The 22,402-nt window shown below is 44.8% G+C and overlaps 1 protein-coding gene across 7 annotated transcripts in view; it reads right to left on the reverse strand.

The window, feature by feature from the left end:
• Positions 1–22,402, reverse strand: part of TRPT1 (tRNA phosphotransferase 1) — an 87,566-nt gene that overhangs the window by 36,531 nt on the left and 28,633 nt on the right. Inside the window, exon 1 of one of the 7 annotated variants that reach the window (XM_085626029.1) lies at positions 5,129–6,045. The exons of the other annotated variants lie outside the window; for them this stretch is intronic. The gene's annotated coding sequence lies outside the window, so the exon portion shown is untranslated. Of the gene's footprint in view, positions 1–5,128; positions 6,046–22,402 lie in introns of those variants that run through there. 7 annotated transcript variants of the gene reach the window in all.

The following is a 22,402-nucleotide window of genomic DNA, read 5'->3' on the forward strand; positions in this document are numbered from 1 at the left end:
CATAGGTGCCATTGCATAGGGTGCACTGGATTTGAGTGAAGTGATGTAGAGTGCAGCGGTTTCGAGTGCAGTGGCATAGCGTAGACAGCAGAGCGTAGAGTGGCGCAGGGTATAGTGCAGTGGCGTTGAGTGCAGTGTCGTAGAGTGGAATAGAGTGCAGTGGCATAGAATAGATTGTTTCAGAGTACAGTGGTGCAGGGTAGAGCGCAGTGGCATAGAGTGGTATGGAGTAGATTGCTTCAGAGTAAAGGGAAGTGATGTAGAGTGGAGTAGTGCAGGGAAGAGCGCAGAGATGTAGAATGGTGTAGAATGCAGTGGTGTGTAATGGCATAGAGTGCAATGGTGTAGAATGCAGTAGAGTAGCGTAGAGATAAGTGGTGCAGAGTAGACTGCAGAGGCATAGAGTGAGGCAGACGAATAGTGCCGTGGCGTAGAGTGGCATAGAGTACAGTGGCGTAGAATAGATTTTTCAGAGTACAGTGGTGCAGAGTAGAGCGCAGTCCCATAGTGTTGCAGGGATTCTGCTTTTGCACAGAACTATGCGCAGGAGACCAGGACCTCAGAGAATTGTGGTGTACCAGAAAACTCCCCTCAGAACCCAGAACCCCTTATCCGACTAGCTTAGTATCCCATTCGTTAACCTAGAACTAGCTAGGTGGTCCCAATGTATAGACAAACCAGAACAAGCGACTTAGATATTTCTCAGGAGTGGTGGGAATCTGAAATACCTGTTCGTACTTATTTATTAGTCCACAACATAATAATACAGACACGGTAAAGTTTAAAGAGTTTATTTTATAAACCTCGCGTCCTAAGATGCAGTACTTTGGCTAACACTAGCAGACTAACAGTACAGATCAGAATCATGAGCATTATTACAATACCATATAGAATGAAAGGAGCAATCATACTATTAATGACAGTGGTATACGGCCACACTCCTTTCACTATAATCTAATACTTTATTATTATTACTAGACTATTAGAAGGTCTCTTAGGCTAAAAGGGGGGACCCCATACCGTATAGATCAGCTTAGTAGAATCACATCAAAGGATCAGCTCTCACAGCATGCATCAGCTCTTCTTGTTCGAATGAATGTAAAACCAAACTGTTCTGCAATATTAAAGACGCTTGTCCTTCAAATATTGGCAGCTGTATGCATGATATGTCTAACAAGTGTCTACGATCAATCTAAACACAACACTCTGTACCTTCTAGTGACCCAGACGCGTTCTTTGCATGATGTACAGACCAAGGGCACATTTCACGGTTAAGAATGTGCAACAACAGTTTGTTATCCTGTAAGGCAAAGTCGAGTCAGCATTTTACAAAATGAATAACACATAACAACAGTGTCGTGTGCAGCGCAGCAGAAACGACAAGCTTGCTTGTTAACTATGATCTCGGTTATGCTAACTTAGTGTTGTAAATAGGGCGTGGCTTAGTCCATCTCACACCCCCCCATGATCGGAGCACTAACCAATAGGGATACACTTATCAAGAACGCAGAGTTCAAGTGATTTAGAACGGAACCAAGATCATATAAGGTAAGTGTAAAGTCCGAGAATAAAAAAAATGTTCGTTTAGAAAATGAAAAATTATGTGGTAAAAAATAAGCAAAACTTTCGTAAAAAATTAACAAATCAGGATGCAAGCTGCATTGAAAATGCCAATTAGTCAATCCATGAAGGTATATGCACCGTAAGTTGCGACTGCTTCCAAGAGGAAATCATTGGAGCGTTCCGCAAAAGTATCTGCCATCCAGTTGAGTAAGGGAAAGGAACACACATGTTCATCAATTATCGGAGCATCCAGCACCATGATAGGACAAATGTCAGTCTCCTCAATATAACTCCTTTCAAGGAAATCAATAGCTGCCTCTCCGATATCCCAGTTTCCAAGGACTCCGTGTGCAGCACCCAAAGCCATAAACCCGACACCAGAACAGTCGAATTCATGAGCCACTAAGGGACACATTAGTTCATCAAAATCCGGGTCAGGTGACGCCAAGTTTGACAGGCACAAGTCCAGAGCCCATTGGAAGGGACAATCTAGGCAATGAAAGACAGGTTGCACACACGTAAAAAAGGGAAACCGGAAAGACAATCCATACTTGACGCTTAATACCGCCAGTGGTAAGGTGGCGTAGAAATCAAGCATCCGGCTACGAAGATGGAGCAAGCGCAGCATTCTGTCTTGCAACTCCCGGTGTGCAGCCATATCGAAGTGCGCAAATCAACACGACGATCCCAGCCACCAAAGCGAGGAGCAAGGGGAACCCTCCGAAGACACTCGAAAAAATAGAATGTAAAAATGCGGGGATCACAACAAAAACGGTCTGGAAAGATGTCACGAGGCCGGAGCCCACAATTTAAAAAAAATGAACAAGGCCAGTCGTAGACGAAGCATTAAAGATAGTTTGAATCAAGGTTCCAAAATGGAGGGGGAGGTCGGTATTTAAAAGAGCTTGTACCTCAGTGCGTGTGTTCGCAACATTAAGAAGAAATGTTTCACGGGATGAAGTCAACGCAACCTCTTTTTTAGACAAAAGAGCCCTTATTCTGCTCATCCTATTGAACTCTGCGTTCAAGGTTGGAATCGTTGGCCAGATGGATATGTCGAGTCGGCCTTGCGGGGGCGGGAAAAGGACGTTATTACAGCAAACTACTTTTTGTGAAACAGTCACTATGTAAGGAATACCCACTAGCATCCCACAGCAAGCTTCACTATTTAAAAGCAAATAACTACCGTTGGCAAGCAGCTTAAAAGAGGACGTTATAACTGGCATTGGAATCCCCTTTAGGACACAAGCTAAATTAGGAGCGTGTATATTGCAAGCGCCATGTAATTGTATATGTCTGCAAACAACAGAGTGATCAGGAGCGGAATTGCATTCTTCACCTTTTAAGTAAACTTCCTTGCCATCCCTTATGCATCTGTAAGTGAACGGAAGTGACCAAACTTCATGCAGAAACGCATCACCAAGTTGTTCATATCTGCCGATAGCATAGTGTTTCATGCACGAACTAAACTTGAACAAACTGAACGGTAAAGTTACTAATCCGTGAATTAACCACACGGCTGAATTTAACTCAGCTACAGAAAAAGGTAAAGGTTCTAATTTTTCAATGTGCAGTAATGCATAAGTTGCATCTTTCATGGACATGAACTGCTGTTTTTCAGTCAAATTAGACGGAAGGAACAATGATGTAATATTCATGTAATCCCAAGGGACTTTCCCTGCCTTTAACGTTTGCAATGTCCATGCAAACTGCATAATTGAACGCAACTGATTTTGACCATGATACAACATAGATACATCATCTTGCACAATGTCTACGACAGAAGAAACAATATTATCTAATGTATAAATTCTAGAAGACAACGTATTAATACTATTATCTATCACAGCCAATACTTTTTCCATATTGGCCTGGTCAATAGCACGTAGTCTAGAAGCAGCTTCAATTTGCGACAACTTCCAAATTTCATTGTAAACAGCATAAGCCCATCGTTTAGATCTACCATTTACAGGACCCTTAATGAAATCATTCAAATCTATTTTTTCATTTAAACGTGACAAATGAAGCTTAACTGAAGTTAACGTGGAATGTTGCACCCATGACTGACATAACTTGCCTACAGAGTAGGTAGTCACCGTGTGTGAAGATGTGAAACGAGGGTCAACCCTAAGTTGTGTATACCCCGGAGCCAAATCCAGAAATCGACGTTGACAGGAATCTGAGCTTGTTTGCCATACCAACCAACCCTCAGGATTCAATGTTGAAATATTGAAGGTGCCATTGGAAACAAGCGACTGCAACATAGTAAGGGACAGATCTGAGTTATTTTCCCAACCCGGATAAGCACCCAGATCAGGGATCGAGGGGGAAATTAATTTTTTAGATATAGCCAATCCAAAACAGGTGGTCTGAAAAATAGATGAATTCAAAAATAAAATATGGTTAGGGATAAGACAGGCACGATGCAAGGCTTCTGTTCCTTGTACCTGCCACGGTTTAGTTCCCCAAACCGATTTAATATCGATAGTAGCTTTCTATACGTCATAACCTCCAATAGCCAATTCCTCCATAAAGGATTTGGAATATAACAATTTTGTGTGTGTCAGTCTGACCTTAGAAGTGGGTTCTACCGCTAACGTAAAATAAAAAGAGTCAGGGGTTGACACACTAAAATCCGAAAAGTATGTGAATTTTTTCAATAAAGTGGCAGAGCTGCCAGGCATAGGGACAGGACAATGTTCCCATTGGGTGAAATTAACAAAATTTCTAAAAGTATTTGCTCTGTGTAGGAAATGTGTGCCATAATGTTGAAAACAAAACTGCTCATCATAGTTTGCAGTATTTTAATACAGATCTTCAGCATCAAATGCAGCATAATATTTTAAATCAGAAAACAGTGCTTCTATTGCTTGTACATCCCAATCATCTGAGCGGATGTTTTGTTTAACTACATCACCCATAGAAACACGAAAAACAGTTGGCACATTAATAACTTCGGTGGGACCATGAATTTGAAAGTTCACCGCATCCCAAGCAATCCCATCACGTACAGGCCAGGCGGTGATGTTCACAAACGTCTGGTCTCTTTTCATGATGTGTGATGAGGAATGGGGGGCCAAAGTTCCATCAATTAATTGAATTGTAGAACGTTCATTCAGGTAGTGTCCATTGATAAGTCTAAAAAACACTACCACAAAGCCAATTGTCATGAATAAAAAAATACAAATCAGCACCAACCAGATGTAAGTCCAAGGTGCAACCAAAAAATGTCTCTTGAACCAGGCAAAAAATATAGAGATTTTGGAAGGGGCAGTGGAAGTCAATGATTCAGTTTCAAAGGAAGACTGGGACTGGGCAAGTGTTGTTGTATTTAAAAGGGGCAAAGCGACTTCTGTAGGATAAGCATACTCAGGATCAGCGGGCAAACCACCAGCAGTAGGGGGCGGATTATTAACTGTAGTCATCTCAATGGAAACTTCAGGCACGATGATAGAGGGTGGCAACACAACAGAGTTTCTCAGCATTGAAGGGCAGGAAACCGAAGGTGTCATACTATGGAGAATCGGCCACCCTGTGTAGCTTGACATTTTCAATTGAAATGTACCTTTTTTCCTTGCGACCAGGAAGCGGTGGTAAAACAACTGTACGTGTACCCAATACTCCAATCACTGGGACTGGTGCACGATAAGAGGGGCCAAACTCCTTCTTGTTCTCCACCTTCTCACGGACCAGATCACCAACTCGAGGCAGCCAGCCGACCACCGGAATCAGGAGCGCTTCTTCAGATGTAGAGGACACGTGTTCCTTAGCTAGAGTGTCTCTTGCTTCTTGTAGATTCTGTAATACAGCACAGTGGTCATCGAGGTCAAAAGGCGCGGCAGCTGCCGCCATGTCTAGACCATCAAGGTCTGGAACAAACATTCTCACTCCAAAGAGCATCATGTACGGGGTCCGCCCACCCAGAGACCTTCTAGGGAGATTATTAAGTGCACGTTGGACGTCATACAAGTGAGCAAGCCAGTTCCGGCCTGTACCTAACACCTTGGCTGTCAACGATTGCTTTAGGTCACGGTTCATCCGTTCCACAACACTATTGCCCTCAGGCCGGTATGGAGACGAAAATTTGACTTGGACCCCCAAACTTCTCATAGCCTCTTTGTAAGCCTTAGAGGCGAACGCCGGGCCCTGATCAGAGTGAAGCGTACCACACGCAAAACTCCCTATAAAGACACGCAATGCTTTGATGACAGTCCTGGCATCAGCACTCCTTTGTGGCCACACCCACAGAAAACGTGTGCACGAATCTACTGCAACCAAGATGTACTTGTACGCAGTATCAGAGGTAAAAGGACCGCAGTGATCTAAATAAACACACGCTAGTGGTTGATTAGATATATGCAGCTGCGTTGGAGGTGGACGCGCAACAGAAGAAGGTTTGATCTGCTGGCAAATGTCACAATTAAGTACATAAGCCCGCGCTTGTTTATACAAACCGTACCACCAGTAACGTTGCTGCAAAAGAGAGACAGTTGCTGACACTCCAGCATGCGCTGACGCAACTCCTTCGTGGGCAGCTGTTATCAAATTTGGTCTGCAGTCCGCGTTGGGAATCAATCTATCACCAACGTCGTTAATCCTCACTAATGGGACGTTATCAGGACTTAAGTGATAATGGTATCGAGAAGGGAAACCTCGAGGGAAGTTTGTCCCTGTCTCCGAAGCAGCTATAGCTGCTAAGATGTCTGCATCTATCTTAGATTTTGATCTTGTAACTGCTGCTACTAAATATGTCGCCACTGCTGTTTTAGCTGCCTCGTCAGCCAAACTGTTACCGACAGCATGGACACCAACTCGTTGGTGACCAAGAGTGTGAATTACATTCACAAGTGGCAAACTCCCTTTGAGTTCTGACACTCGAGCCCAAATCGTTTTATGCTTTACTGAGCAACCTTTGGAGTCACGAAAAACATTCATAATCCAAAAAAGTATATTGTCGTTGTAAGATTGAACACAGTAGTAAGAGTCACTCACTATAAGAGTAGTGACTCTGTGATCAGCAAACTCAAGTGCAAGCACCAGAGCACGAAGCTCCGCCAGTTGCGCGGTACAATCACCCAATGACTGCGTATGCACTGCATCAGATTTGAACTCTCCATTCACGAAAGTACCGACTACAATTGCGCAAGCCGCTGAATAAGCGTGCCTTGATCCAGTTGCGGGTTGCGCCGACCCGTCAGTGTATATGACACAATGGTATTCCTCGATAGGGCGCAATGACTGTGGAGCTGGATGAACGAATTCATACTCCAAACTCTCTTGAGTCTGCAATGCCGCGTCAAAGATGTATTCGACGTCAGGCGAAGCTAAGGAGGTCGCCCATCGTATCCACCTTGGATGCAAAGCCTTAGAATTTGGTACACTAGCTTTAGTGACTGCTTCAAGAGCAGGAAACGGTGTTACCACCAGCATGCGCTTTCCTTGTGATAGCGCTCGTTCTTTCAGGATCGCCATCTGAACTGCTGTCAAGACTTTTTCAACAGTGGAAAATCGCAGCTCAGCCGAAGTGTACAGATGAGATTTGTAAGCAATGGGGACTGTGTCACCCTCATTGAACGTTAAGTACGTGAAACCTTCCGTGCCTGGAACAATTCTAATGACCAGGTTGGTGTGGTTGTCACGAGTTTTTAGATATTTAGCTGTAAGAAGATCAGTTTGCAAAGTATATAATGCCAACGAGTGCTCTGGCAGCCAGCAAGATCTGGTATAAGTTGGTTGTATCAAGGCATAAAGTGTCTTAATACGCTGGGCATAATGAGGAATGTAGGATCTACCGAAATTCAGAAAACCCAGCAAGGATTGAAGTTTTTTCAGTGTCGTAGGGATACGAAGGTTTGCGCATTTCTCAAGGAACTGCGGTGCCAAGCCTCGACCTTCATTATTGAGTTCGTACCCCAAGAACAACACTGTAAATTCAGCAATGTGCGACTTCTTAAAGTTAAACTTGTAACCGAAGTCTGCAAACATAGTCACTATGTTATCCACACGAGCAAGGTGTGGAAGCAACTCGTCGTCTGTCAGATAGATGTCGTCGACATACGAGTATGCTTCCGGGTCTACCATCTCTAAGAGAGAGACCACGCGAGCGGCAAAAACTCCAGGGCTGTTTTTATAGCCCATCGGGAGCCTCTTGAACAATTTTTGTTTGCCACCCGAGGTGAATGCTGTCCACTCATAACTAAGAGGGGCCAGATTATGGCAATAAAAGCCATTGGATAAGTCGAGCGTAGTTTTGAAACGTTTTCTCACAAGACTATCTACGAGAGCCGAACTATGAGTATTTTGTACCGCACACGTCCGGCAATGTGAGTTTAAATGCCGGTAATCCAAAACTAGGCGGTACGATCCGTCAGGCTTCGTTACAGTGAATAAAGGATTATTCATGGGTGACACACATGTCTCAATCACTCCTTGATATTCCAATTGTTCAAGGATGGACGCGACGTGAGGTCTAGCCTCGCGACGCATGGGATATTGGGGTTGAGGCTGGGGATCGGATCGCAATGGAATTTCGTGATTGGGAGAACATTTATCCCAACCAACCTGATTACGATATAACCCAGGTGCAAGCACCTGTGCCCACTCCCCGGCTAACCTAGTAGATTCCTCCGTGGGCACTGCGTGCCCAAAGGAAGGAAGAATAACTTCCTCTCCCCTAGGGGCGTCCAAAATGAAAGCCGGAGGACAATCTTTATCCGCCAAAAGAATATCATATGTGGTGGTAAGATTTTCCCAAAAAACCACTTTAATTTTGCGTTGTATGTCACCCTCAATATTAAGGACTATTTCAAATAACCTTTCGGGGGGGGGGGGCTACGCGAGTATCAGCAGTTTCAACTGTCACATAAATGTCAGTTGCTGTCGCCTCCAGAAATGGAGGCAATGCTTCCCGCACTACTGTAACTTCCGCCGCGCTGTCTAGCAGCGTTAGTGCCCATGTCAGGTTCCGAAGCTGTGTCCTGACCATCTGAGGCATATCTCGCTGAGATCGCAGCAACTTTCTTTTTCTGAAACGGTGGACGTGGTCTGGCAGCGTCTTCTTGCTTGCCTTTACCGTCAGTCTGGCGGGGCTGGTCTCGACCTTGGGTGCCCCGTCCTGTTCCTCGATCTCCACCACCAGAGTGCGAAGTCGATGTTTCCTGTGAAGAACGAGGAGAGCGTTGTTCAGAAACCTGAAACCTATCAGGTAACTTAATACGAGTACGATCGCGCAAATCATAAGTGCGTTCACTATACGACTGAACTGGTGAGGCAGGACGAGAAACCTGTTTCTGTTGCTGCTTCTCTTGTTTTTTGGCTCGCCAACTCTGCTTAGGAAAGTTGGGCTTTTCGTCTTTTGTAGACAAACTCACCTTAGTTTGTTTCACTACATCTGGAATTTTGATGGTGGGTTTCACACCTAAGGCACTACGTCCAACCATCCTATAGGCTTTCGCGATAATTTTTGCGAACTGCCTAGGCTTATCGGCATCAGCCAGAAGCTCCAGCATATTGCCAACTTGGAACTGCATGGCATCTCCTTTGAGGTTGCCCATTACCATGGAACAAACCACATCAAAACTGTCGACAAGCCTCATTCCCAACTCAATAGCTGCCTCCGCACCATGACTTTCTTGAACTTTCTTGATGACGGAGGGTAGTACAGCCATAGACGGAGTGCCGTAGCACTTCGAAAATGTCGCAGCAAAGACCTTGCCCCAATTGTCACAATCCACAAGTTCAGGGACTAGGTCTTTCGGCAAAGTAATGGTGAGTATCCTGTGTTTATCCACAGGTGTAGTGTTTGGAAACACGGCTTCTAATTGATCAAATTTTTCCGCAAGCCAGTAAGGAAATTCATCCTTACTGAGGGGGCGCTTGCCGACAACCGCGTTAACCATAACAGGGCTAATCATCACCGCGTGATGGTGATCCGCCCCGTGTCCAGCAACCGCAGGTGCTCCCACCTGAACTGTGCGTGACACATACTGCACTAAAGCCCTATGGACCGTAATCAGGGCTGTGTGTAGCGTTCGTAAATCACCCACTCCCACCGTCAGGTAGCGTGGTGTGGAGTATATCCGGCCAGTACCGGCCATGTAGCCCCTGCAATTGACAACGGGCCCATTCTCGCCGATACGACCTCATGGGGGAGGGCGCCATTAAACCAAATTGTATGCTGCCAGGCAGAAATAGGAATTTCCAGAGTCCTATACGGGGCATAAGCCGCAGGAACAGCCAAGGCTGTATATTCGTGGAACAAATTATCGTCCGTATCCACCTCCGTAAAGGTCACCCATGAGTAAAACAACTCATACGGGTAGGGGATATCAGCACTGACCACAAAGACTACGGACATCCCGTCATCAGGTACCCCATACGCCCGCAAATGAGCGCGCAGAGGAACCCTACTATGAGCGGGAATATTAACCGCCATAAGGACTCCTTAAAGAGTAACAACGATATTCACAGTAGCACTTGGGATCAAAAATTATAACCTTTTTAATTTTCAAGCTTGATAGAACCTTTAGTCTAAACCTAGGTAGGTTAAACCGTCACTCAAGTTTTCCGGATACGAGAGTGAGGGTTGTTGTGGACTAAAACTAGCACTACTAAAGCGTCTCAGACGTTAAGACCAAACGTTAGGTGCGCCATGTTGCAGGGATTCTGCTTTTGCACAGAACTATGCGCAAGAGACCAGGACCTCAGAGAATTGTGGTGTACCAGAAAACTCCCCTCAGAACCCCTTATCCGACTAGCTTAGTATCCCATTCGTTAACCTAGAACTAGCTAGGTGGTCCCAATGTATAGACAAACCAGAACAAGCGACTTAGATATTTCTCAGGAGTGGTGGGAATCTGAAATACCTGTTCGTACTTATTTATTAGTCCACAACATAATAATACAGACACGGTAAAGTTTAAAGAGTTTATTTTATAAACCTCGCGTCCTAAGATGCAGTACTTTGGCTAACACTAGCAGACTAACAGTACAGATCAGAATCATGAGCATTATTACAATACCATATAGAATGAAAGGAGCAATCATACTATTAATGACAGTGGTATACGGCCACACTCCTTTCACTATAATCTAATACTTTATTATTATTACTAGACTATTAGAAGGTCTCTTAGGCTAAAAGGGGGGACCCCATACCGTATAGATCAGCTTAGTAGAATCACATCAAAGGATCAGCTCTCACAGCATGCATCAGCTCTTCTTGTTCGAATGAATGTAAAACCAAACTGTTCTGCAATATTAAAGACGCTTGTCCTTCAAATATTGGCAGCTGTATGCATGATATGTCTAACAAGTGTCTACGATCAATCTAAACACAACACTCTGTACCTTCTAGTGACCCAGACGCGTTCTTTGCATGATGTACAGACCAAGGGCACATTTCACGGTTAAGAATGTGCAACAACAGTTTGTTATCCTGTAAGGCAAAGTCGAGTCAGCATTTTACAAAATGAATAACACATAACAACAGTGTCGTGTGCAGCGCAGCAGAAACGACAAGCTTGCTTGTTAACTATGATCTCGGTTATGCTAACTTAGTGTTGTAAATAGGGCGTGGCTTAGTCCATCTCACACCCCCCCATGATCGGAGCACTAACCAATAGGGATACACTTATCAAGAACGCAGAGTTCAAGTGATTTAGAACGGAACCAAGATCATATAAGGTAAGTGTAAAGTCCGAGAATAAAAAAAATGTTCGTTTAGAAAATGAAAAATGATGTGGTAAAAAATAAGCAAAACTTTCGTAAAAAATTAACAAATCAGGATGCAAGCTGCATTGAAAATGCCAATTAGTCAATCCATGAAGGTATATGCACCGTAAGTTGCGACTGCTTCCAAGAGGAAATCATTGGAGCGTTCCGCAAAAGTATCTGCCATCCAGTTGAGTAAGGGAAAGGAACACACATGTTCATCAATTATCGGAGCATCCAGCACCATGATAGGACAAATGTCAGTCTCCTCAATATAACTCCTTTCAAGGAAATCAATAGCTGCCTCTCCGATATCCCAGTTTCCAAGGACTCCGTGTGCAGCACCCAAAGCCATAAACCCGACACCAGAACAGTCGAATTCATGAGCCACTAAGGGACACATTAGTTCATCAAAATCCGGGTCAGGTGACGCCAAGTTTGACAGGCACAAGTCCAGAGCCCATTGGAAGGGACAATCTAGGCAATGAAAGACAGGTTGCACACACGTAAAAAAGGGAAACCGGAAAGACAATCCATACTTGACGCTTAATACCGCCAGTGGTAAGGTGGCGTAGAAATCAAGCATCCGGCTACGAAGATGGAGCAAGCGCAGCATTCTGTCTTGCAACTCCCGGTGTGCAGCCATATCGAAGTGCGCAAATCAACACGAGGATCCCAGCCACCAAAGCGAGGAGCAAGGGGAACCCTCCGAAGACACTCGAAAAAATAGAATGTAAAAATGCGGGGATCACAACAAAAACAGTCTGGAAAGATGTCACGAGGCCGGAGCCCACAATTTAAAAAAAATGAACAAGGCCAGTCGTAGACGAAGCATTAAAGATAGTTTGAATCAAGGTTCCAAAATGGAGGGGGAGGTCGGTATTTAAAAGAGCTTGTACCTCAGTGCGTGTGTTCGCAACATTAAGAAGAAATGTTTCACGGGATGAAGTCAACGCAACCTCTTTTTTAGACAAAAGAGCCCTTATTCTGCTCATCCTATTGAACTCTGCGTTCAAGGTTGGAATCGTTGGCCAGATGGATATGTCGAGTCGGCCTTGCGGGGGCGGGAAAAGGACGTTATTACAGCAAACTACTTTTTGTGAAACAGTCACTATGTAAGGAATACCCACTAGCATCCCACAGCAAGCTTCACTATTTAAAAGCAAATAACTACCGTTGGCAAGCAGCTTAAAAGAGGACGTTATAACTGGCATTGGAATCCCCTTTAGGACACAAGCTAAATTAGGAGCGTGTATATTGCAAGCGCCATGTAATTGTATATGTCTGCAAACAACAGAGTGATCAGGAGCGGAATTGCATTCTTCACCTTTTAAGTAAACTTCCTTGCCATCCCTTATGCATCTGTAAGTGAACGGAAGTGACCAAACTTCATGCAGAAACGCATCACCAAGTTGTTCATATCTGCCGATAGCATAGTGTTTCATGCACAAACTAAACTTGAACAAACTGAACGGTAAAGTTACTAATCCGTGAATTAACCACACGGCTGAATTTAACTCAGCTACAGAAAAAGGTAAAGGTTCTAATTTTTCAATGTGCAGTAATGCATAAGTTGCATCTTTCATGGACATGAACTGCTGTTTTTCAGTCAAATTAGACGGAAGGAACAATGATGTAATATTCATGTAATCCCAAGGGACTTTCCCTGCCTTTAACGTTTGCAATGTCCATGCAAACTGCATAATTGAACGCAACTGATTTTGACCATGATACAACATAGATACATCATCTTGCACAATGTCTACGACAGAAGAAACAATATTATCTAATGTATAAATTCTAGAAGACAACGTATTAATACTATTATCTATCACAGCCAATACTTTTTCCATATTGGCCTGGTCAATAGCACGTAGTCTAGAAGCAGCTTCAATTTGCGACAACTTCCAAATTTCATTGTAAACAGCATAAGCCCATCGTTTAGATCTACCATTTACAGGACCCTTAATGAAATCATTCAAATCTATTTTTTCATTTAAACGTGACAAATGAAGCTTAACTGAAGTTAACGTGGAATGTTGCACCCATGACTGACATAACTTGCCTACAGAGTAGGTAGTCACCGTGTGTGAAGATGTGAAACGAGGGTCAACCCTAAGTTGTGTATACCCCGGAGCCAAATCCAGAAATCGACGTTGACAGGAATCTGAGCTTGTTTGCCATACCAACCAACCCTCAGGATTCAATGTTGAAATATTGAAGGTGCCATTGGAAACAAGCGACTGCAACATAGTAAGGGACAGATCTGAGTTATTTTCCCAACCCGGATAAGCACCCAGATCAGGGATCGAGGGGGAAATTAATTTTTTAGATATAGCCAATCCAAAACAGGTGGTCTGAAAAATAGATGAATTCAAAAATAAAATATGGTTAGGGATAAGACAGGCACGATGCAAGGCTTCTGTTCCTTGTACCTGCCACGGTTTAGTTCCCCAAACCGATTTAATATCGATAGTAGCTTTCTATACGTCATAACCTCCAATAGCCAATTCCTCCATAAAGGATTTGGAATATAACAATTTTGTGTGTGTCAGTCTGACCTTAGAAGTGGGTTCTACCGCTAACGTAAAATAAAAAGAGTCAGGGGTTGACACACTAAAATCCGAAAAGTATGTGAATTTTTTCAATAAAGTGGCAGAGCTGCCAGGCATAGGGAAAGGACAATGTTCCCATTGGGTGAAATTAACAAAATTTCTAAAAGTATTTGCTCTGTGTAGGAAATGTGTGCCATAATGTTGAAAACAAAACTGCTCATCATAGTTTGCAGTATTTTAATACAGATCTTCAGCATCAAATGCAGCATAATATTTTAAATCAGAAAACAGTGCTACTATTGCTTGTACATCCCAATCATCTGAGCGGATGTTTTGTTTAACTACATCACCCATAGAAACACGAAAAACAGTTGGCACATTAATAACTTCGGTGGGACCATGAATTTGAAAGTTCACCGCATCCCAAGCAATCCCATCACGTACAGGCCAGGCGGTGATGTTCACAAACGTCTGGTCTCTTTTCATGATGTGTGATGAGGAATGGGGGGCCAAAGTTCCATCAATTAATTGAATTGTAGAACGTTCATTCAGGTAGTGTCCATTGATAAGTCTAAAAAACACTACCACAAAGCCAATTGTCATGAATAAAAAAATACAAATCAGCACCAACCAGATGTAAGTCCAAGGTGCAACCAAAAAATGTCTCTTGAACCAGGCAAAAAATATAGAGATTTTGGAAGGGGCAGTGGAAGTCAATGATTCAGTTTCAAAGGAAGACTGGGACTGGGCAAGTGTTGTTGTATTTAAAAGGGGCAAAGCGACTTCTGTAGGATAAGCATACTCAGGATCAGCGGGCAAACCACCAGCAGTAGGGGGCGGATTATTAACTGTAGTCATCTCAATGGAAACTTCAGGCACGATGATAGAGGGTGGCAACACAACAGAGTTTCTCAGCATTGAAGGGCAGGAAACCGAAGGTGTCATACTATGGAGAATCGGCCACCCTGTGTAGCTTGACATTTTCAATTGAAATGTACCTTTTTTCCTTGCGACCAGGAAGCGGTGGTAAAACAACTGTACGTGTACCCAATACTCCAATCACTGGGACTGGTGCACGATAAGAGGGGCCAAACTCCTTCTTGTTCTCCACCTTCTCACGGACCAGATCACCAACTCGAGGCAGCCAGCCGACCACCGGAATCAGGAGCGCTTCTTCAGATGTAGAGGGCACGTGTTCCTTAGCTAGAGTGTCTCTTGCTTCTTGTAGATTCTGTAATACAGCACAGTGGTCATCGAGGTCAAAAGGCGCGGCAGCTGCCGCCATGTCTAGACCATCAAGGTCTGGAACAAACATTCTCACTCCAAAGAGCATCATGTACGGGGTCCGCCCACCCAGAGACCTTCTAGGGAGATTATTAAGTGCACGTTGGACGTCATACAAGTGAGCAAGCCAGTTCCGGCCTGTACCTAACACCTTGGCTGTCAACGATTGCTTTAGGTCACGGTTCATCCGTTCCACAACACTATTGCCCTCAGGCCGGTATGGAGACGAAAATTTGACTTGGACCCCCAAACTTCTCATAGCCTCTTTGTAAGCCTTAGAGGCGAACGCCGGGCCCTGATCAGAGTGAAGCGTACCACACGCAAAACTCCCTATAAAGACACGCAATGCTTTGATGACAGTCCTGGCATCAGCACTCCTTTGTGGCCACACCCACAGAAAACGTGTGCACGAATCTACTGCAACCAAGATGTACTTGTACGCAGTATCAGAGGTAAAAGGACCGCAGTGATCTAAATAAACACACGCTAGTGGTTGATTAGATATATGCAGCTGCGTTGGAGGTGGACGCGCAACAGAAGAAGGTTTGATCTGCTGGCAAATGTCACAATTAAGTACATAAGCCCGCGCTTGTTTATACAAACCGTACCACCAGTAACGTTGCTGCAAAAGAGAGACAGTTGCTGACACTCCAGCATGCGCTGACGCAACTCCTTCGTGGGCAGCTGTTATCAAATTTGGTCTGCAGTCCGCGTTGGGAATCAATCTATCACCAACGTCGTTAATCCTCACTAATGGGACGTTATCAGGACTTAAGTGATAATGGTATCGAGAAGGGAAACCTCGAGGGAAGTTTGTCCCTGTCTCCGAAGCAGCTATAGCTGCTAAGATGTCTGCATCTATCTTAGATTTTGATCTTGTAACTGCTGCTACTAAATATGTCGCCACTGCTGTTTTAGCTGCCTCGTCAGCCAAACTGTTACCGACAGCATGGACACCAACTCGTTGGTGACCAAGAGTGTGAATTACATTCACAAGTGGCAAACTCCCTTTGAGTTCTGACACTCGAGCCCAAATCGTTTTATGCTTTACTGAGCAACCTTTGGAGTCACGAAAAACATTCATAATCCAAAAAAGTATATTGTCGTTGTAAGATTGAACACAGTAGTAAGAGTCACTCACTATAAGAGTAGTGACTCTGTGATCAGCAAACTCAAGTGCAAGCACCAGAGCACGAAGCTCCGCCAGTTGCGCGGTACAATCACCCAATGACTGCGTATGCACTGCATCAGATTTGAACTCTCCATTCACGAAAGTACCGACTACAATTGCGCAAGCCGCTGAATAAGCGTGCCTTGATCCAGTTGCGGGTTGCGCCGACCCGTCAGTGTATATGACACAATGGTATTCCTCGATAGGGCGCAATGACTGTGGAGCTGGATGAACGAATTCATACTCCAAACTCTCTTGAGTCTGCAATGCCGCGTCAAAGATGTATTCGACGTCAGGCGAAGCTAAGGAGGTCGCCCATCGTATCCACCTTGGATGCAAAGCCTTAGAATTTGGTACACTAGCTTTAGTGACTGCTTCAAGAGCAGGAAACGGTGTTACCACCAGCATGCGCTTTCCTTGTGATAGCGCTCGTTCTTTCAGGATCGCCATCTGAACTGCTGTCAAGACTTTTTCAACAGTGGAAAATCGCAGCTCAGCCGAAGTGTACAGATGAGATTTGTAAGCAATGGGGACTGTGTCACCCTCATTGAACGTTAAGTACGTGAAACCTTCCGTGCCTGGAACAATTCTAATGACCAGGTTGGTGTGGTTGTCACGAGTTTTTAGATATTTAGCTGTAAGAAGATCAGTTTGCAAAGTATATAATGCCAACGAGTGCTCTGGCAGCCAGCAAGATCTGGTATAAGTTGGTTGTATCAAGGCATAAAGTGTCTTGATACGCTGGGCATAATGAGGAATGTAGGATCTACCGAAATTCAGAAAACCCAGCAAGGATTGAAGTTTTTTCAGTGTCGTAGGGATACGAAGGTTTGCGCATTTCTCAAGGAACTGCGGTGCCAAGCCTCGACCTTCATTATTGAGTTCGTACCCCAAGAACAACACTGTAAATTCAGCAATGTGCGACTTCTTAAAGTTAAACTTGTAACCGAAGTCTGCAAACATAGTCACTATGTTATCCACACGAGCAAGGTGTGGAAGCAACTCGTCGTCTGTCAGATAGATGTCGTCGACATACGAGTATGCTTCCGGGTCTACCATCTCTAAGAGAGAGACCACGCGAGCGGCAAAAACTCCAGGGCTGTTTTTATAGCCCATCGGGAGCCTCTTGAACAATTTTTGTTTGCCACCCGAGGTGAATGCTGTCCACTCATAACTAAGAGGGGCCAGATTATGGCAATAAAAGCCATTGGATAAGTCGAGCGTAGTTTTGAAACGTTTTCTCACAAGACTATCTACGAGAGCCGAACTATGAGTATTTTGTACCGCACACGTCCGGCAATGTGAGTTTAAATGCCGGTAATCCAAAACTAGGCGGTACGATCCGTCAGGCTTCGTTACAGTGAATAAAGGATTATTCATGGGTGACACACATGTCTCAATCACTCCTTGATATTCCAATTGTTCAAGGATGGACGCGACGTGAGGTCTAGCCTCGCGACGCATGGGATATTGGGGTTGAGGCTGGGGATCGGATCGCAATGGAATTTCGTGATTGGGAGAACATTTATCCCAACCAACCTGATTACGATATAACCCAGGTGCAAGCACCTGTGCCCACTCCCCGGCTAACCTAGTAGATTCCTCCGTGGGCACTGCGTGCCCAAAGGAAGGAAGAATAACTTCCTCTCCCCTAGGGGCGTCCAAAATGAAAGCCGGAGGACAATCTTTATCCGCCAAAAGAATATCATATGTGGTGGTAAGATTTTCCCAAAAAACCACTTTAATTTTGCGTTGTATGTCACCCTCAATATTAAGGACTATTTCAAATAACCTTTCGGGGGGGGGGGGGCTACGCGAGTATCAGCAGTTTCAACTGTCACATAAATGTCAGTTGCTGTCGCCTCCAGAAATGGACGCAATGCTTCCCGCACTACTGTAACTTCCGCCGCGCTGTCTAGCAGCGTTAGTGCCCATGTCAGGTTCCGAAGCTGTGTCCTGACCATCTGAGGCATATCTCGCTGAGATCGCAGCAACTTTCTTTTTCTGAAACGGTGGACGTGGTCTGGCAGCGTCTTCTTGCTTGCCTTTACCGTCAGTCTGGCGGGGCTGGTCTCGACCTTGGGTGCCCCGTCCTGTTCCTCGATCTCCACCACCAGAGTGCGAAGTCGATGTTTCCTGTGAAGAACGAGGAGAGCGTTGTTCAGAAACCTGAAACCTATCAGGTAACTTAATACGAGTACGATCGCGCAAATCATAAGTGCGTTCACTATACGACTGAACTGGTGAGGCAGGACGAGAAACCTGTTTCTGTTGCTGCTTCTCTTGTTTTTTGGCTCGCCAACTCTGCTTAGGAAAGTTGGGCTTTTCGTCTTTTGTAGACAAACTCACCTTAGTTTGTTTCACTACATCTGGAATTTTGATGGTGGGTTTCACACCTAAGGCACTACGTCCAACCATCCTATAGGCTTTCGCGATAATTTTTGCGAACTGCCTAGGCTTATCGGCATCAGCCAGAAGCTCCAGCATATTGCCAACTTGGAACTGCATGGCATCTCCTTTGAGGTTGCCCATTACCATGGAACAAACCACATCAAAACTGTCGACAAGCCTCATTCCCAACTCAATAGCTGCCTCCGCACCATGACTTTCTTGAACTTTCTTGATGACGGAGGGTAGTACAGCCATAGACGGAGTGCCGTAGCACTTCGAAAATGTCGCAGCAAAGACCTTGCCCCAATTGTCACAATCCACAAGTTCAGGGACTAGGTCTTTCGGCAAAGTAATGGTGAGTATCCTGTGTTTATCCACAGGTGTAGTGTTTGGAAACACGGCTTCTAATTGATCAAATTTTTCCGCAAGCCAGTAAGGAAATTCATCCTTACTGAGGGGGCGCTTGCCGACAACCGCGTTAACCATAACAGGGCTAATCATCACCGCGTGATGGTGATCCGCCCCGTGTCCAGCAACCGCAGGTGCTCCCACCTGAACTGTGCGTGACACATACTGCACTAAAGCCCTATGGACCGTAATCAGGGCTGTGTGTAGCGTTCGTAAATCACCCACTCCCACCATCAGGTAGCGTGGTGTGGAGTATATCCGGCCAGTACCGGCCATGTAGCCCCTGCAATTGACAACGGGCCCATTCTCGCCGATACGACCTCATGGGGGAGGGCGCCATTAAACCAAATTGTATGCTGCCAGGCAGAAATAGGAATTTCCAGAGTCCTATACGGGGCATAAGCCGCAGGAACAGCCAAGGCTGTATATTCGTGGAACAAATTATCGTCCGTATCCACCTCCGTAAAGGTCACCCATGAGTAAAACAACTCATACGGGTAGGGGATATCAGCACTGACCACAAAGACTACGGACATCCCGTCATCAGGTACCCCATACGCCCGCAAATGAGCGCGCAGAGGAACCCTACTATGAGCGGGAATATTAACCGCCATAAGGACTCCTTAAAGAGTAACAACGATATTCACAGTAGCACTTGGGATCAAAAATTATAACCTTTTTAATTTTCAAGCTTGATAGAACCTTTAGTCTAAACCTAGGTAGGTTAAACCGTCACTCAAGTTTTCCGGATACGAGAGTGAGGGTTGTTGTGGACTAAAACTAGCACTACTAAAGCGACTCAGACGTTAAGACCAAACGTTAGGTGCGCCATGTTGCAGGGATTCTGCTTTTGCACAGAACTATGCGCAAGAGACCAGGACCTCAGAGAATTGTGGTGTACCAGAAAACTCCCCTCAGAACCCCTTATCCGACTAGCTTAGTATCCCATTCGTTAACCTAGAACTAGCTAGGTGGTCCCAATGTATAGACAAACCAGAACAAGCGACTTAGATATTTCTCAGGAGTGGTGGGAATCTGAAATACCTGTTCGTACTTATTTATTAGTCCACAACATAATAATACAGACACGGTAAAGTTTAAAGAGTTTATTTTATAAACCTCGCGTCCTAAGATGCAGTACTTTGGCTAACACTAGCAGACTAACAGTACAGATCAGAATCATGAGCATTATTACAATACCATATAGAATGAAAGGAGCAATCATACTATTAATGACAGTGGTATACGGCCACACTCCTTTCACTATAATCTAATACTTTATTATTATTACTAGACTATTAGAAGGTCTCTTAGGCTAAAAGGGGGGACCCCATACCGTATAGATCAGCTTAGTAGAATCACATCAAAGGATCAGCTCTCACAGCATGCATCAGCTCTTCTTGTTCGAATGAATGTAAAACCAAACTGTTCTGCAATATTAAAGACGCTTGTCCTTCAAATATTGGCAGCTGTATGCATGATATGTCTAACAAGTGTCTACGATCAATCTAAACACAACACTCTGTACCTTCTAGTGACCCAGACGCGTTCTTTGCATGATGTACAGACCAAGGGCACATTTCACGGTTAAGAATGTGCAACAACAGTTTGTTATCCTGTAAGGCAAAGTCGAGTCAGCATTTTACAAAATGAATAACACATAACAACAGTGTCGTGTGCAGCGCAGCAGAAACGACAAGCTTGCTTGTTAACTATGATCTCAGTTATGCTAACTTAGTGTTGTAAATAGGGCGTGGCTTAGTCCATCTCACAATAGAGTAGACTGCTATAGAGTAATTTGTTTCAAAATGAAGTGGTGTAGAGTGGAGTGGTGCAGAGTGGACTAGTGCAGGGAAGAGCGCAGAGGGTAAGAGTGCAGTGGTGTGTAATGGCCTAGAATGCAGTGGTGCAGAGTGCAGTAGAGTGGTGCAGAGTTGAGTGGTGCAGAGTAGAGTGCAGTTATGCAGACTAGAGTGTCAGAGTGCAGAGTCGTAGAGCGGTGCAAAGAAGAGTGGTGCAGAGTTGAGTGGTGCAGAGAGCAATGATGTAGAGTACAGTGGTGCAGACTAGAGCAGAGTTACCTAGTGTGCAGTGACAGAGTGCAATGGCATAAAGTTGAATGCTGTAGAGTATAGAGACATAAAGTGCAGTGGTGCAAAGTAGTTGGTGTCGATGCAGTTGCATAGAGTGCATTGGTTTTACGTAAAATGGTGTACAGTGCAGTGGCATAGCATATACTGCAGAGGCGTTGAGTGACGCAGCTTATAGTACAGTAGCATCGAATATATTGTTTCAGAGTAGAGTGGAGAGGTGGAGGCTAGTGTATAGTGGTGCAGGGTAGACTGCAGTTGGCAAAGAGTAGAGGGGTGTAGAGTAGATTGTTTCAGAGTAAAGTGAAGTAGTGTAGAGTGGAGTGGTGCAGAGTAAAGTGGAGTGGTATGGAGTAGTGGCACAGAGTGCATAGGTGTAGAGTACAGTGTTGCAGACTGGAGTGCTGTAGAGTGCAGTGGTACATATTAGAGTGGGGTAGAGTGCACTGGCGTAGAGTGGTGCAGAGTAGTGAGGCATAGAGTCAAGTGGCGTAGAGTGCAGGGCCATAGAGTGCAGTGGTGCACAGTAGATTAGAGTGGCATAGAGTGCATTGGTGTAGGGTGCAGTAGAGAGGCGTAGAGTGCAGTGGTATAGAGTAAAGTGGCGCAGAGTAGAGTGTCAGAGTTCAGCAGCAGAGAGTGCAGTGGCGTACAGTGGTCCAGAGTAAAGTGACAGACTGCAATGTGTAGAGTGGCGTGGAGTGCAATGACGTAGAGCGGAATGGTGTACAGTGCAGTGGTGCACAGTAGATTGGCATAGAGTACAGTGTATTGGTTTGGAGTAAAGTGGTGTAGAGAGCATTGGTGTAGAGTGGAGTAGCATAGAGTGCAGCAGTGTAGAATCGAGTGGCGTAGTGTGCAGTGGTGTAGAGAGGAGCAGAGTGGCGTAGACTGCAATGGATTAGAGTAGCTTGTTTCAGAGTAGAGTGAAGTGACACTGGTATAGAGCAAAGTGTAGTAGAGTAGAGTGGCTTAGAGTCGTTTGATAGGATAGGATACATGCTTATAGAGTGCTCGATTGCCATGGCGTCTTGGCGCTGGTGTATGAAGAAGGGGAGTATAACCTGTAGTTACAGATAAGGCTATATGGTAGTAAACCGCCATGTTTTCAGATCTTTCCTAAAAAGCTGCCGATTAGGTTGAAATTTCATAGCTGTAGGCATTTTATTCCAAAGCTTTGCAGCACAGAACGATATAGTTCTACCACCCCATCTTGCTCGTCTGATCTT

This window comes from Triturus cristatus, chromosome 9 (assembly GCF_964204655.1).
Source record: "Triturus cristatus chromosome 9, aTriCri1.1, whole genome shotgun sequence".
NCBI classification, from domain to species: domain Eukaryota; kingdom Metazoa; phylum Chordata; class Amphibia; order Caudata; family Salamandridae; genus Triturus; species Triturus cristatus.